The sequence below is a fragment of the Alosa alosa genome, chromosome 14 (assembly GCF_017589495.1).
Source record: "Alosa alosa isolate M-15738 ecotype Scorff River chromosome 14, AALO_Geno_1.1, whole genome shotgun sequence".
In the NCBI taxonomy this organism is placed as follows: Eukaryota; Metazoa; Chordata; class Actinopteri; order Clupeiformes; family Clupeidae; genus Alosa; species Alosa alosa.
The window spans coordinates 4,807,826-4,822,707 of NC_063202.1; the positions used below are offsets into that span (position 1 = coordinate 4,807,826).

Genomic DNA, 14,882 nt, shown 5'->3' on the forward strand with positions numbered 1-14,882 from the left:
ACAAGGTTGGGCAGTTAATCTCGCTTCTTGTTTTGTTGTATCGGGGGCTTGCCGGCCAGAAAAGCTCCAGCAATAAAATTGTGAAAGCCAGCTCTTTTGTGGGTAAATATAGATCGCTAATCCTTGTTTACCACCCTATTGTTTCAGAGGCTTGTTTTATTATAGCGTACGTGTTTTTCATCGGCTGTATGGAAAAGCACGAGGGCCTGCTGACTCTACCCGTCACCTACACTGAAGAGAGAGAGAGAGAGAGAGAGAGAGAGTGTGTGTGTGTGAGTGTTTGTTTGTATTTCACTGTGCACAGTAACATTCCGAGTAGCAGCGCACCAATCTCTTAAGTGTCAGTGGGGGAGAGACTGCACAAATTCCAGGATGTTTTCTTTTTCCCCTTCGTCCTCCTTTCCACCTCTCTCTCTCTCTCTCCCTCTCTGTCTGCCTCTCTCTCTCTCTCCCTCTCTCTCTCTATCTCTCTCTCTCTCTCTCTACTTCCCTGACTCCCTTTGTAGCCACAGCAGTGCATTCCTTCGCAGGCGACTGGGAAGCTCCTCTCCTCTCTGGCTGCGACAGCCGCATATCCTCCGCTTCCAGCCCTGTCTGGGCACCCTTCCTCTTCCTGTCCCTGTTGGGCCAGGGCCTGCCCCCGCCCCCCTCGCTGCCTGTCAGGAACCCGAGCCTCCCGGCCGTCCCTCGCTCTCTGTTTTAATACGGATGTCCTTACGAGCGCACCGATTCCTGTCAAACAGACGAGCGCGCCACGGTTAGCCTCTAGTAACCCCAAGTGTGGGAGACGTACTGTAAGGATTGTCAGGTGGAAAATTGGGTTTTAAGAGTACCTTGGCAGGCCAAGTGAGTTCAAAGTTGTGAAGTGTTTTACATGTAGTATCCCCATGCCTTTCCATCGAAATAAATAAATAAAAAAAACGTGGGCTGTTAAACTTCACATTTGGAATCTTATTATTGGCACTTCCTATAATTTCCTTCAAATACTCAAAATATATTATGACATTTTAAAGACAGATGTTGATTTTTTTGGAGGCCTCATTGAGGAAATTGTCAGCATGTCTTTGAAACAGTGATATTGTTCCTATGCTTGTGTTTGTTTTTTGTATACTATATTATCAACTGCCACGAATGGAAAGTGTTTATTTTTGGTCCGTCCAGAATTAAACTCTAGCTCACAATATTGTATCTATTAACATGGAAAAGGAAGGATTGGCTCTGGCTAAAGGCCTCTCTCTGTGTTGAGCTAACTTCCTGAGCAATAGCCACCAGAGTAATGTTGTTTAGATAGTCTCGCCCTATCCCTGTTAGAGAGACAGCTCTTTGGCTACCAGCAGTGAGTGTATTCACAGTTTTTATTAAGTCATATGCCTTGTTGATTGGCAGTTAATACCTCATGGAGCGTGTTGTGTTTAGCCAGAGAAGGTGATGTCAGAGCAGAGCAGAGTAGGGGAAACAGTGTGTTGACTCAGCTCTTGTGAGCGAGCACACTTATCTGTTTATCCTGTGATAGGCCTTCACGTGATGGCAGAGAGAGGGAGAGGAGGGGGGCACATTTGCCTAGCAATTGCGAACACTTCCTACAGACGCTGAAGTACACCGGAGGTGTTGTGCCTGCTCGGGGTTTGCAGAGGTCTGCTACAGCTTACAGAGGAGCAGCAGGACCGTGGGCAGCTGGCCTGCTCCTTCCCAAAAAAATATCACCACAGTCAAAAACATACTGCCCATTCATACCTACATAAACTAAACTCTCCTAATAAACATGAATTGCCAAGCACAAAAAAGCCAAAACAAATAAACACTGAAAGCTGGAAAAATGAATTGGATGGCTTTCGGTAGCGGTGAACATTGTTACTATAGTAGTCTTTCCAGCATCTGGGTTTCCACTTCCTTGTGAGTGGAATGTGGCGTGGTGAACGTGTCTTTTTAGCATGCATGTTCAGAGCAGCCTCATGATGACCCATTCATACTGTTGATCAAGTACAAACAACACTGTGTAAATGAAACCATCAGCTTTTGTTATTCTGTGTTAATTTCCTGCTTTGATGCAGAAATGTGGCCATTTTAATTAATTGGTGTAAGTTCTCTCGGTGTCATGACAAACCCACAATTCTCTGCAGAATGTGCTGGTTCGAGGCCTTTTAATCATTGCATTTTTTCACCCCGGCTGAAGACTCTGAACTCTGGTCACACTGGCAGGGTCGAGGTCAACCCCTGCTGGAAATTTTCACCAAAGGGCTGAAAGTGGGATGCGAAACGGCCGCTTCATCATGGGTTGCCGGCCACAGGCGAAAAAATGCGAGTGCTTCTCTAACCATGGAGCCCACCTCTTGAGTGAATAATGTTTGAGTTTATTCAAAGGTTAAATAAGGCTAAATGCACTGGAAAATTGTGGTTATGGAAGCATGAGATCAGTTTTGTTACCTCATTTTACAAGGCCACTGTGATTCATCATTACTCTCATTTTAATGTAGTTGAATATATTGTATGTTGTTAAAAAATATTTAAAAATCATTAATTATTGTAAAAGTATTCTCATTAATGAAAGAATAAAGAACAAATAGTACTGAAAGTACTACTTTATAATACTGAATCTGGTGTGCATAAAATGGTAAGTATCTTGCTTATATGACCAACAGATACAGAAGATTTTCTGCTTGTATCCATCATAGATTACTGTATTGGCCTTGTGTAATACAAACCCGTGTATTCATTTGCAGCGGTTGGCTTCCCGTATATGGAGCAGCAATGCACATCTGTTGTCTCTAAGGACACTGTGTTCTGGCCACTGCTGTTGTGTGGATGGGGTTCAGGGAGAGATTGCCACTGAAGAATCATGACCAGTTTACGCTTCTTGGCGTCCGCCAATGGCAATTGAGGCTTACAGTGCGTGGTGGGGGAGTGCATTGACTGGCTGTCGGTCAGATCTCCAGTGACATCATTCACCTATTTTTTTTGCAGCAGGCCATTATCTGCAGCCTCTAAACTGAAAAATAATTTGTGTGTCTTTCAGCTGCCAAGCGCATATATTCTTTTTATTAGCCCCCCACCACCCTCTTATTCCCCTGCCTGTTGCAACAGCCCCAGCCCCAGTCCCTGTAGTGTGCAGCAGCAGCTGCAGTGGTTGGCCTCCGAGGTGCAGTCTGTCTGGGCTGTAATCTGGCCACTGCACAGAGAGAAGGGAGACGGGGGTCAGTAGGTTTGGGCAAATGCCTTGGCACCCTGCCCTGTCCTCGCACAACACTCTGCCATGGTAATGACATGCCAGCGGCACGGTGCCTCCTCTTCGGTAATTCGGCACCGGGCGAGACGAGGCCACGCCACGCCGCACCCAGGCGGGGAGGATGGCTATTCAGAGGCAGCATGAGACGAGCAAGAGGAGATCCCTCCAGGTCACTCTGGCGTATGGAGGCTGCTGTCTCCCTTTCTGTCTCCCACCTCCTCCCCCCTCCAACTGGAGCTGTCGGGAGCCAGAAACCTGCTTGGCTTCGCTCAATGCTTGGAAGAGCTCTGGATGTCTTACTGCCAAGATATGCTTCCCCCATTTTGACAGGCTTTCTGAAAAACTGAATAGCAGTTTACTGTCTTGGTTGTGTGTGTGTTGGGTCTTCTGTCTGTGTGTCTGTGTGTGTGTGTCTGTGAGAGAGTGTGGGTCTGACAGTGTGAGTGTGTGTGTGTGTGTGTGTGTGTGTGTGTGTGTGTGTTGTGTGTGTGTATCTTTTTTCAAAATATTTTAAAAACATTAGTCGTCCTCTAAACAACATCCGCTTCAACCATCACCACAACAACAAAGCTTAGACAGCTTTCCCTCCCACTCACTCACTCACTCCCTCACTTACTCCCTCGAATATTGTCCTGTTAGGTTTATCCATTATCATTGATGTGTTGGAATCGCATGAGTGTGTGTTGACCTGGATTGCGGTCCTGTAGCTGTCCTCTCTGGTCACCCTCATGATCAATATGGCTGTTGGCTGGTGCCATGTGACAGCCCAGAGAGCGTGTCTGTCCAGAGGCAAGGTTAACCTCCCCCTTTTAAACCATTAGAAACCACAAGCCGCTCGGCCTCATGCACAAATAGCTGCACTGGAGGGATGTGGTCTATTATTTCCCCCAGTTGCTGTTGCATCCTGTGAGAAAAACATCAAAGGCTGTTCATGTATGCTCATGTTGATATAGGTGTTGCAGCCCACTATACCAACCTTTAAAACCAACCATCGAATTTACTGACTGCTGTAGGCTAGTATTTTTCTGGAAATACTTTAATAGATAGTAGTTTTTTTCAGTAAGGTAAGGCTTGTGGTGTTCTGCTAGTGCATCGGTGGTTTTGTATGGCTCTATTGAAAAAGCAACAACTTATAGTTCCAATCAAGAAAGGAACGTAGGAAGTAAAATACTTTTAAGCCTATGGCATAGAATCTGGCACAAAGTTTGACTTTCAGGAAGGTGCTCTTACAAGCTCCTTCATCATGTCCAATAACAACATGAACTACATTTTGTCTCTCTATTCTTAGAATGGTAGCAAGACTTTTTTCCCTCTGTCTTCCTTGTCCTACATCCTCCGCACACTTTCAGAATGTGACTTTGCAAAAGTGCTGCACGTGAAAATGTGACCTAAATGCTTTGCCATGTACTGTATATAATGACCCTGCTAAGTTCGCTTGCATACTGTAAATGGAAGTCAGGAGAGGGCTTTATAGTTTAGTTTAGTTTAGTTTAGTCGTTAAAACTCCCTTCCTGCATTTTTCTCAGTGCAAGCTCAAGCTTAGCTTTCTGCAAGGCTCCATAATTATGGCATTAGCCAAAAAGGTCAGGCAGTCAGCTGAGCCGTCAGTTTGAAGTGAAGCCGTCACCTGGAAAGAAGGCAAACGACCGCCACCACCGCTGCTGCTTGACATGCAAATCTTTTATACGTCGCCTGCGTTGCTATCCCAGGCAGCATAGGTTTCCAAGTTCCTGCGCAGCGGTTATCAGATTAGGCGCGGGGTTGGGAGAAGAATACTGTCAGTTAGGTGGGGTCACGACCGCACACAATAGGCCAGTGTGTTGTGTGTTTCCCTACGCGGGTTTAGTGAAGTCGGTGGGTGACCGGAGGGGACTGGCTGAGCTTGGTGGCGAATGCTGATTGACTTGACTGGTCGCTGTGTGTGTGTGTGTGTGTGTGTGTGTGTGTGTGTGTGTGTGTGTGTGTGTGTGTGTGTGTGTAGCCGGATTGATGACTCACCTGAAAGGCCCTCTTTCTTCCTCCACTGCTCCCTTTAAGGCTGGTGTTGTATGGGAAGCTACAAGCTACAGCGTCGCCTGCATTTGACTGGGCTGCTCTCTACAAGTGCTGTTAGTGGCTGCCTTCTGCTCGTGTGCTCAAATGAATAATGAGGCATCAGACAGTGTTTTTCAAGATTCTTTCCCTCCCACCATTTGTACTGTACAACGGCTGGCACCTTTGTGAGATCTCAACCTGTTCACTGATTTGATGACAGGTTTAGATACCACAGTTGTCACCTAAACCAGTGTCACAGCATGTTTTGAGTACTGAAGTATATCAAGAGGCTGAAAGGTGTTACCACTGTACCTGTGTCTTTCACTCTCAAGTGTGCTACATTTCTATTCACAGTCATGGTGGTCTATTTCCTGTGTGAAAAGCTTGTTCATTGGAAATGAAACCTCTAAAATGAAGGTGGCATTTTGCTATCCTGTTGTCTTTCAAATGCCTCAGCTGAGGCAGGGGGCGACCGCAGAGAAGAACAGTATTTTGCTTGGGGTTTTTTTTTTTCACAAAACAGGTTTTCTTCTGGCCTTTCCTGCCACAGAAGCACACAAGCTAGCCTTGCTCTGGTTACGCTGCTGTGGAGAAACACTACGCCATTGTTTGCTCCGGAATGCGCCGGGTACTTTGTGGCCAAAAAAAGGATCCTCTTGCTTCAAACCTGACCCTCATCATTGTTGTGCCATTCATGTTCCGGCCAGGTTCTCCCTCCCCTCCCTTTCGTGTGCCGTCGCAACCGCTAGGATCAAGGGAAGGAGAGGCTTAGGCTCGCTCTCCACAAATGGATGGGTCTTGAAGGGGTTTTTAATTTTTTTATTTTTTTTTTTTATTGAGTGTTGGCCTGTTGAGTGAGCTGGACAGCACCAGTGAAACCCAACCTCGCTCTCACTTAAGAAACTAAATACTCTTACATAACAGTGGTCAAAAGTTCAAACCAAATCAAATGTTATTGGACTCAGTCCTGTGTGAGAGGGAGAAGGGGTGAGAAAGAGAGAGAGGGGGAGAATGAAAGAGAGAGAGAAAGAAAGAAAAAAGAAAGAGAGGGAGAGTATTTATTTATAATATAACTTTAACAGTGAAGTGAGTGAGGAAGAGGGTGGGGACTTGTTTCTGTTAGTGAAGTGGATAATCCAGGATGTGGGGGTCCCAGCGTGGTGAGAAAATGACCTTGCATTAGTGCTGCTTGGAAAAAAGCCGCCATGAAGTCATGGTGACTGGCTGAACTGTGACCGCGCGGGTCATTTGGTACTTACTGTACGCAGTCCAGCCAGCCCGGCAGCTCCCGTCGCAAAGTGCTGCGAAGAGTTAACAAGGCAGAGCTTTGTCTGGCTGGGGGTGCGGCCTTCGTGTGCATCGCATGATGGAGGATTTCTTGGTACTAAAAACTGAGGCTTCTTGCTCAACTAGTGTCAGTGACAAGGTGCCTAGTGTTCTTTTGCCACACACACACACACACACACACACACAGACAGAGTTACAAAGAGTTACACAGTTATAAGCACATGGTCAACAGCCTAACTCAGGCTTCAGATTATTCCAGTTTTAGAAGTCTTTACGCACCCTGTTCCCTCTGTCAGCATCTGCTTTTGGGGGAGCGTAGAGCCGACCAGTAAACATCCTCTCCTTTCAACGGCAACCCCTGGCAGGGGAATTCTTCACTCATCCAACATGTCAGGGGGAAGACTTCAAACGAGACGAGACGACCACCTACAATTTAAGGATCCATGGAAACCTCCATGCACCTGCTCTCATGCATCCAAACACACTCGCATACAAACAAACAAACACACACACACACACACACACACACACACACACACACACACACAAAGTGGCACTTTTTTTTTGTTTATTCTGGCCCTTAACCAATCAGGACTATTACAGGCTTGCTTAAGGATGAGCTGGCGAGACCATCAGTAACAGCAGTCTGTTTCATATTTAATGGAATGGGCTGGCAAACAAGAGCTGGATGGTTATTGATTTCATGTGGGGTTCACATTTGTTCCCTCCTGTCACACACACACACACACACACACACACACACACACACACACACACACACACACACACACACACACACACACACACACACACACACACACACACATAGGTATGAAACATTTATGTCTCACTCTTGGCTGAAACACCCCCTGAAAGGGGCCTCGTAGGCTCCCAAACGGATTACAGTGTGCAGTTCAGTCACCCAGAGTTTGATTCGATATTCTCCTCTCCCTTTCCCTTCTCCATAGTATGCTCACTCAGTCGCTTCTTTTTGGAATAAATCAGATTTGGGCAGCACTTCCTGAAGAGGCACTCAGCGTTTCTAACAGTGAGCGTCCGACTGATCTGATTGATTGCCCTCGCCTCCAGGGGGATCACCACAGATTCGACGCGTCGAGCGCACACGGGTGTGATCGCGTGGAGAGGTTTCTCACGCCGTGGGGCCTCTAAACACCACATAAATCACTCGTCCTGATTTTAACAAACCATCAAAAGCGCCCTAATTTGCACTAAGAGCACTAATTTGATATTGGAATTTAATGCAGTGCTGAGAGGCAGAGATGTCTCACGCAGGAATAGAGATCGCACACACAATCATACTCTGGGCCTTTTAGTTGTGTAACTCAATCACTCCTTGCATCTTGTCCGTGTTATTCCTTGGGGCTGATGCGCTCTTACCCTTTTAGAACATGACATGGTCAGTGTTCTGGGCTCCGGGGGTGTGGCAGGAAGTGATTCACAGGCCTTTTCATCAGAGGTTCCAGCAGGAAGGGCGACTCTCTCTACTCCAGTGGTCAATGCCTCGTTGCTCACCAACAGTGAGTGACAGTGGCAGGAAATGCTTTGTCTTCTGCTCGTAGTCGTGCGTCAGTGGACCCGGCTCAGGCGTGATTGGTTGAATAGAAGTCCCAAAAAATGAGAAGTACACATGCAGCTGGTTACTGAGGTAGAATACTGACCTTTTAGAGTAGATAATTAACCTGAAAAGACATGAATGCTGAAAGTAGAGAAACATGTTTTTTTTGTAATATATATTTCTAGTAAGGGTGAGGTGTGCAGTACTGCCAGTGTACAGTATATGAACCAATCGCAGAGCTTTCCATTACTGGTGGCTTTGCTCAATCAACCCTGTAACCACTCTCAAGGGTCAGGGAATACCCTGATTTTAAGACCCTCAGCAGAATGTACAAATGACTGCAAATCAACTTTAAAAGAACTCCTGGATGGTCAGAGAGAGACCAGAAACGCTCCTCGCGGCTCAAACCTTCACCATAGCCATTCTTTTCTTCTATTTAGTTCATTATGTAGGCGTCTTGGTGGCTCTTTCCAAAAATGTTATGGTCAAATGAAAGAGATATTTGATGGGTAAAGAAAAAGAGGTTGGTCATTACATGCCATGAACATGAGGATAGACTTTCATTTAACAATCCATGACTAATTGCTCTAAGGCACCACTGGTAGCGCATGCCTGGCCACAAGACTGATGGCTGCTTCTAGTGCCCTGCAGTTCTGTCGTTAGAGCTGTATCTGTTTCTTTCTTTCATCTGCACGGTCACTGTATCCACGGCTCTCTCCGAGGCTGTGGTCTGGTGTCTCTTGATGTATCTAAGCGCCCCTCTTCTCCTCTTCTCCTCTTCCCCTCTTCCCCTCTTCTCCTCTTCCCCTCTTCTCTTCTTCTCTTCTTCTCTTTTTTTCTTTTCTCTTCTTTTCTTCTTTTCCTTTCTGTCTCACTCTGTGTGTGTCTGGCTCCCCAGCCCCCTTCATCTTGGGATGCTCGCAGTTCTGCATATGCTTGCTGTTTAGTGTCCAGCTGTGGGACGATGCATCCAGACTGAGAATTCCTCGAGCAGATTGAGGCTGGCTCCGGTTAACGGACGGATCCATAGAGGAATCAGCTGCAGTTGTGTCCGAGATGTAGTTTTGGGAGAATGTTCTCCACGATGCTTCGGAGGTCACAGCTGCTTTTCCCTCGAAGTGTCTGTAGGCAAATCAGCCACCATATGATGTTTGCACTTTTATTTTAGTCTATTTATTTACTTTTTTGCTTATTTGTGTCTTTTCCTGTGATGTTGTGCATGGCTCCACTAGCCCTTGCTCAATGGACTACATTTGGATTGTAGCCTATTTTGACATTCAATAAGATATTCATTAGCATTTTGAGCACTGGTTTTAGGATTTGGAAGTGTTTCCTGTTTTGTTTACTTTGAAATTCTGCTAATTGAATTCATATTTGGCCTGCAGTGCTTGTCATGGGACCATATGAGGCCCACATGCAAATTCTGTAGACAAGGCCATCCAAGCTGCTTGACCATCCGACCGCAGTTACAAATAAATCGTCTGTTTCTCAGAAGAAAATGTTATTGGTTGTCTCGGATGTTGAGCGCAAGAGCTTGTGAGTTATGCCTTGGCTCTCTGTGGTAATTGGAGGACGCTCTCTCATGCCATGGAAATTGAATACAAGACACCTGCATCTGCTCCTGGGACTCGAACAAGCTGTTGGGTCTGAGAGCGCTGTGGGTGAGAAGGAACTGACTCATTCACGGTCAGTCGCACTCGCGTGCGAAGACCTGCATACAAGGCTTTGGGTCTGGCCAGCATCTGATGTGTAGCTTTGAGCCTGGGTGGAGGCTTTAATTGCCCTCAGAGTCTGTAGCTTTATTTGCTTAATTACATGGTGGTCACTGGTCACCAATTACTGCTCCGGTCATGCTTTGTGTTGAGACCTTTTCTTACCTTTTCTTACCAAAAGGCAATGAGCCCCAAGAACTGGGAAGTGGTTTGTTATACTGGGGGACTTTCGAGAGCCTCTGTGCTACTGGGGACATAGTGACTACATGTGAAGAGGAGGAAGTTGGTTATTTTATCATGAACTTTTATCATGAGAACCTGCCTCAGTTTTTTCAAATGGAAAGAAAGTCAATAGTGTTGATGTTGTGGCTAAAGGCACACTCCATACCTTGGCTACAGCCAGCGACACACTCATGCACAACCCCAGTAATACTGAAACTGATTGAGTGCTGACTGACTGAAGTAATACTGAAACTCATTGAGTGCTGACTGTCCCAAGTTGCTGAAGAGGAGTCCGACATCACAAGCAGCACGTTTCTATTGTGACATGTTTTGGTGTTTCAACATAATCTTTCTCAATTTCCAAAATGTTGGAGTTTCTACCGCAAAGACGTAAGAAAATGTATTCCTGTGCATATTTCCTGGATAAGATGATTACTTTTCAAGTGATACAATAATTTGCTGTCCAGTTCTGGTTACAATGTGCACCAGTGTCTATTTTATTTAGAATCAATTGGCTAGTATGTTTTTTCAGTCTCTATAGCTATTAACAAGTCTATATGCTGTGGGGATAAAAATCTATATAAGGCTATTATACCCTGCTGTAACAGGCATGGCTTCAGGTGTCATTTTTCTAGCCTTGTTTTTCCCTAGACACTGTATATCCTCCGGTACATGCTGCACAGCAAGTGCAATTTGCTATGGAAATGATATTCTAATGATGCCACTGGATATGGGCTTATCTCATGTTATAAAGCCAAGCCATTTACTCGTTTTGTACTGTATAATCTACTGACAGCAAGTGTGGCAACTCAGCCAAGCCCAGACATTGAATCGCAAAAGAGCCACGCGGTGAGGTCACAAACTAAAAGCCTCATTGGATCACATTCAGCTCTCTCCGCCTTAATTGATTTTGCCACGTTGTGGCTTGTGAAAGCAGCCGACCCCTTTGTTCCTCATCAAATTGTAATGCGTTTTTGTATGTTTTCTGTTGTGTGTTGTGTGTTGGGTGTGTGTGTGTGTGTGTGTGTGTGTGGATGTATGTTTATGCATGTTTGTTTGTGGCCTGTATGCTGGATGAGTTGTGTTGTGTAGCAGTGCAGAGGTGAGGGATTGTGTGCGAGGTGCAGTGCGATTCTAGGTGACCTTGCGCTGGCCTGGTTGCTCGACCAAGCGCGAGCAGAACCGTATTGACTCGATGGGAGGCTGGGGCTGAGAGTCATGCGGGGTGACATCGCCAGTGCTCCCCATCATCCTCAGAACAGTCACTGACTGCGTACGTCGTGTGTCGTACACACAGCGGTCTAATACTCAGCCATATGGAAGCACACTGCCAAAATGCCTTCTTTTACTTTGCCAGAATGGAGTGATATCATTTCTGGCGGTCTTCGAGGGAGGCTTTCATTTTTGATCCGTTGGGGGACAAGATGCCACTGGGGTGACACCGCATGACAGTGCGTCATCCTGTCCCCAGCTAATGGCTCTAATAGCATTGTTGTGCTCAAAAAAGGCTTACAGTTTAAGTGGGGGAAGAGGTCATATGGACAGAGAAGGGCCGCAGTGACATTCTTGGACTAATTTTGCCCCATGAAGTCATTAAATGGGGACGGGGGTAGCAAGCTCGCTTTTGTCCTTTGTCCTGAAGGGACAGTCGGTGTCCCAATGTAGCCGATATTTCCGTGAAGCCTGAACGCCTGGGGCTTACTTGAGTAACTGTTTCTAATGCTTCCCGTCTTCCCACTTCTTGGAAGCGTATCGTAAAGAAAAGCCGCAAGGGTGTGGCTGAGGGGGGCGTTTTTCTTTTCTATGAGTGCACATGTGTGTGTGCACTGTGCATGAAAAGATTGGTTGAAGTGGAATATGATTAGGTGTGATGGTCAATTAGCGTCTTTTAGGCCTGTTGCTTGTTACGTTGTTTACTTCGACTTTCAAACAGCTGTACTAGACACGAGGAGACTCTGATCCATGGTAACCACAATCACACACAGGATCTACTGTCTTTGTTGATTTGTTTTTTATTCAAATCTGGACAAAGGTGTGTCATGCAAATGTCCAACGCAATTGTCCTAGTTCAGTCCATACTCTAATATGACATGGGTGTATGAGCTCAGATTGTCATAGCCTATGTGGAGCTATGTTCTTTTCTTGGTCATATGTGTCCCAGATCAGGACCACTGCTACTCCAAATTCAGGTGGAGCATCTGACCTAGAAAGCTGGTTGATCGCCACAATGCTGTCAGGTTTTTTTTAAGTATAAGTATATATACTCTTTTGATCCTGTGAGGGAAATTTGGTCTCTGCATTTATCCCACAGTGAACACAGTGAGGTGAAGCACACACTAATCCCGGCGCAGTGAGCTGCCTGCAACAACAGTGGCGCTCGGGGAGCAGTGAGGGGTTAGGTGCCTTGCTCAAGGGCACTTCAGCTGCTTTCTACTGGTCGGGGTTCGAACAGGCAACCCTCCGGTCACAAGTCCGAAGCGCTAACCAGTAGGCCACGCCTGCCCCGGATTGTTTATTAGAGGTGCACTAGCCTATTTCTCAGGCTTAGTCTGTTTCCAGACTTTGTTTTTCTGTCCCCTTTCGCTCCCGCGGTCTATGGCTAAGGGCTGACGCTCAGATAGGCCACGTGTCAGTAACCCTGTGAAAGAGCTGCTGCTCTGCAATGCTGTGGAGTCATCTAAAAGAGAGATTATTTGTCTCTCGCTAGACTATGCGCATGACACCGCCTTGCTTCTGAAGACAGTCAGTCCGTCTGTCTTGTCTGTGTTTCCCCGATTCGCTCTCCCTCTCCTCAATGACCTCCTTGGAGTTCCCCCAAAATATGTTTGCTAAACACTCCCTGATGTATTGAGTTTGGCTAGAGAAAGTTATGAACGTTGTATTTCTGCCTTTTTTTATGTCACTCAGTTCATCTGCTACACACTTGTGTGGGACCCCCCCCCCAACCCCCCTTCCTGTCTGAGTGTGTTGGACCCTGTCACCCGCCTGCCCCTGTGGGCCCAGATGCAGTGTCCAGGACCGAGCGTCACACTCCTGTAAAATCTGAAATGGACCATCGTCACAACCGCTCTGCTCGCCAACATTGGGAGGGTTTCTTACACGTACCGTGAACATACCAGTCTTAAAACAGCCGCTTTTTTAGCCACAGATGATTTTACAAATTCCAGGTGGATGTCTGCACGTTAACAACACATAAATCACAGCTTGTGTTTTTTTTCCCCTTTAACAGTCCTCAGTTCGGATTTCATTCGGCACCAACTAGGAATGTCGAGTGTCGAGCAAATTAGCAAACTCCAGGAATGTTCCTCCGTCTGCCATTTGGCAAGACGTGCATGTCCTTACTTTGCCTTCCGCCACTCCATTGAAAACCTCAATATTAGAGAGGAGATACAGTATGAGCTCACGCTTTAGAGTAGGCACCCTGCCGTTCAGGTCCAGAGTGTTCCCGCTGCCTCAAATGACCTGCATCTCATTTTTCAACGGGATTGTTGTCTTAAATGTTTCTATGACTGTTCATTTATTTACATATGATGGGGACCGTAGTACTAATGGATCAACAGACAAAAATACTGCACAAGAGCCTGTGCTAGCCATATGGGCTAATTTTCATCTGTTGTCTCGTGTGTCAACACCTCACAGTCTGTTTCATTTACTGTAGACATTGCAACTAGGGGGGGTGCTTTGAGTCCCAGTTCCAGGACTTCACCACGCTAGCCGTCTGCAGATTGTTGGTATGGCCTTGTGGTGGTGGACTGTTTGTGCTGGACTGGCTCTCTTGGCCTGTCTGGTCCGGCTGTGCCATTTCGCAGTGGAAATCTGATGTCTGCTGGTCGGCTGATGTCTGCTGGCTTGTACTGCTGTCGATGCGGTCATAGCCAGCGCCTTGGGTTCCCACACCATCTTCCACCGGCTTCTGGAAGCGTTGAGTCAGAGCTGGGTGGTGGTGTGTGTGGCTGCGGCTTATTCCTGAAAACATGCAACTTAGCAGGGCACACTTTGTGCACAGACACACTCACACTCACACTGGTAATCTGGTCAGTGAGCAGTTCTTCTGAGGTCAAAGAAAGAAAAGAGGTTGACCGACCAGGACATTCTCCCCATATCTTTCCTTTCTTTCTTTCTTTCTTTCTTTCTTTCTTTCTTTCTTTCTTTCTTTCTCTCTTCTCTCTCTCTCTCTCTCTCTCTCTCTCTCTCTCTCTCTCTCTCTCTCTCTCTCTCTCTCTCTCTCTCTCTCTCTCTCTCTCTCTCTCTCTTCGTCCAGAAGGGCAGGGGCAGCTCAAAGTGTTTTGCGAAAGGAATTTGTTTACTTGTGGCAGAGCTACAAATAAGCGTGTGGGTTTATATACGCTGAAGAACTACTTCCCCTGCAGGCAGGCGTACAACACAAACAGGCCTGAGGGGGAAACTACTGGACGTCTTATTAAAGTTCCCCTGCTACTCACACTCACTCACTCACTCACTCACTCTCTCTCACACACACACACACACACACACACACACACACACGTTCCAGTGGCTCACTCAGCTCTCATTACGCCCAGCGCTCACCCAGTGTTGCTGCTTTCCTTTCCCCTCTCTGTGTCTGAACTCTAGATGGAGATCTGTGTCCTCCCTCCTTACTGTCACATTTATCAGTTCAACTGGAACTCAGCGGGAAAACACAATCAGTCAGAATCCTCCGCGAGGCTGGAGGTGTTGTGACTCCCCTCGTCCTCCTCCTGCTGGGGATCCCACAGATAACAAATCACAGGGGAATACCTAGAGCCTGTGTTTTTATGTTTAGCAATTGATGGTTATCAAATGATATCTTTAAGTAATGGTCAGTACT

The 14,882-nt window shown here is 46.5% G+C and overlaps 1 protein-coding gene across 6 annotated transcripts in view; it reads left to right on the top strand.

The window, feature by feature from the left end:
* Positions 1–14,882, top strand: part of LOC125307619 (unconventional myosin-IXAa-like) — a 57,442-nt gene that overhangs the window by 34,756 nt on the left and 7,804 nt on the right. The window lies entirely within an intron of this gene.